General features: G+C 50.0%; 1 protein-coding gene across 3 annotated transcripts in view; it reads right to left on the minus strand.

Moving 5' to 3' along the window:
- LOC143833891 (uncharacterized) overlaps positions 1 to 2,789 on the minus strand; it is a 234,189-nt gene that overhangs the window by 99,794 nt on the left and 131,606 nt on the right. The gene's annotated exons all lie outside the window — the stretch shown is intronic.

Consider the following 2,789-nt stretch of genomic DNA (forward strand, 5'->3'; position numbering starts at 1 on the left):
GGCCAACCTGCAAGTGGGGTCCAGCGATCTCCCAGAATTAGAACTGATCCGCAGTTCTAATGGTTGCTTTGCAGGCTGGACTTCATGGTGTTATACCCTGCTGAGTGTCCACTCCTCCCCCAACTTCTCCATCCCCTAAATCTTGAGATATTTCCCAACCAGGAGTTGGCAACCCTATTTGGCTAGTCAGAAATGTTGCAAGCGAGAGAGAGAAAGCCCTCTTTTCTCTACCCGAAGGAGTCTCCAAGCAGCTTGCAATAGTCTTCCCTTCCTGTTCCCAGGAATCCACTGTGAGGTAGGTGGAGCTGAGAGAGTTCTAAGAGAACTGTGACTGACCTAAAGTCACCTAGCTGGCTGCATGTGGAGGAGGAGGGGGGAATCCAACCAGGCTATGCAACTTAGAATCCTGCTGCTCTTTACCACAGTACCAGCTTGGTGGTGTGGTAAAGAACAGTGGTTTCCAATCTGGTGAGCCGGGCTTAATTCCCTGCTCCTCTACAGGCAGGCAGCTGGGTGCCCTTGAGCTCCTCACAGCCCTGATAGTTCTGTTCTCACAGAGCAGTAACATGAGGGCTCTCTCGGCCTCACCAGCTTCACAGGGGGTCTGCTGTGGGGAGAGGAAGGGAAGGCTGCTTTTGAGACTCCTGGTAGAGAAAAACGGTTTTAAAAACAACTTCACCATGGTTGTAAGGAATGGGTTAAGAAATTTATCTGGCCTCAATTTGCAGTTCTGGCCTGCACTCGAAAGCTCACACCTTGAATAAATCTTTGGTGCTACTGGACTCCGTTTTTATTGTATCACATGCAACGTGTTTCACGCCTGGGGGGTCCCTCCTATCTGGGATGGCCTCTCCGTGATCTGCAAGAGCAGCTTCCCTCACCCAAGCAGGGCCTTTTGGGCAAGGATCCTGCGAGGTCATCTTTGCCCCATTTCACAGGTCAGGCTAATCTGCAGACTTTGCTTCTGCTCTGTGTTTAGACTTCTGTCTGGTTCTGTGCTGTCCTGCAGGGGTGGCCAAACTGCAGCTCTCCAGATGCCCATGGACTACAGTTACCATGAGGCCCTGCCCTACTACACTCTTCACTTACGATCCCCTTCAGTTAATTGCACTGACCCCCTCTGCACGATCTGAGGCCACGTGAGAACTGTAAATAATTTGTCTGTCAAAAATATATTAATACACCTGGCATATTTTCATGGGAATATACCACTTGGCTGACTTGATTCAGAAATCTAGCCAGGGCCTTTCTGTACGGACACATCATGCTAAACTGCCCCCTTAACAAAAAATGTCTCCCCCTACTTAAAGATTTCTGGCTATGGGCCTGGTTGTGAGTCTGTTTGTGGGTCTACACACAATTTACAATGGTGAAACTCAAATCCCACTTACCAAGGCACCTGTATATTAATAGGCTTTTGCTGTGGCCTGTGTTCTGGCCAGGGTAACTCCATGCTGTATGCTAGTTTGTAGTCGCTTTGCATAGGCTAGCTCGATTAGGAAGAGGGGTCCACGTTCAAGGGCTTCGGAGGGCGTGGGTGGGAGGACAGTGTCTGGTGCCTCTGCCATTCCATCGGGAGGGCCAGGTGCTGGGTGTTTAAGTACCAGTTATCTCCGTGGCCTTGGAGCCGAGCCTGAGCAGCAGCATCTGAAGCAAAGTTTTGTTTTGCATGTGAAATTGGGGGGGGGGGGGGTTTGAGGACTGGAGCTTTCTGTGCCCAAAGTTGGGAGTGGGGGAGTAAGAACCAGCCTCCGCGTTAGCAAGAATTTCCAGACGTTTCCAAACATTCCTGAACTCTGTTACAAACATCTTTTGACCTTGTGGTTAATACTGATAGTCAACTGCCAGGGAATTTTCTGGGGGTGGGGGGGGGGGGCTATTCTTAAAAAAAGTCTTGGTGTAATGAAGAAGGGTGGGGAGACTAAGTGCAGGGAAATGACCCTGATGTTGGTGATGCCTTCAAAAGGGCTTTCCCAGAAGTTTCCATATCCAATCTGGGAAATGTTGCAGCTGAATTTGGGCAGGGGAGCCCAGGAAAGGTCCAACTTGGGGAGGAGGTCATGTCAGTGATGCTGTGGAAACCTGCCTTTGTGGGAGCGGCCTCCCCCAAGAGAGATGTAAGCTCAGGAGGAGTGCCTTAGAGCAGGGGTAGTCAACCTGTGGTCCCCCAGATGTCCATGCACTACAATTTCCATGAGCCCCTGCCAGCATTTGGTGGCAGGGGCTCATGGGGATTGTAGTCCATTAACATCTGGAGGACCACAGGTTGACTAGACCCCCTCAAAGAACCTGGATTTGAATTCAGTTAGATAGTATCAGGTGAGTCACGGTGTTGATCTGAACTAGCAGAGCAACATTTGAGTCCAGTGGTGCCTTTAAGATAAGGTGACCAGATTTTAACATTGGTAAAGTGGGACACCATAGATGGGGGGGGGGGTTCTTGAATAAAACTTTTAAAAAATTTCATGGAACGCATAGAACGCAAAAATAGTATTGTAATATATATATTTTTTTACTTGCAACATAAGTACAATTTGCCAGGTGCCCCCAGATGTCCCTCCACAAGTGGGACAATCTGGTCACCTTACTTTAAGACCAACAAACTTTAAGACCAACAAACTCTTTCACGGTTGTGGAAATAAGTAGAGAACGAGGGGGGGGGGCGTGCACTGTGGAGTGACTCGAGAGGAGCTCTGTGGTCCACCTCCCCGGGCGGGAGGAGCCTTACACAGCCCCGAAGGGGTTAAGGCCAGCGAGCCGCTTCCTAGAGAGGCCGAGCAAAGGGGGGG

The sequence above is a fragment of the Paroedura picta genome, chromosome 3 (genome assembly GCF_049243985.1).
Source record: "Paroedura picta isolate Pp20150507F chromosome 3, Ppicta_v3.0, whole genome shotgun sequence".
Classification (NCBI taxonomy): Eukaryota; Metazoa; Chordata; class Lepidosauria; order Squamata; family Gekkonidae; genus Paroedura; species Paroedura picta.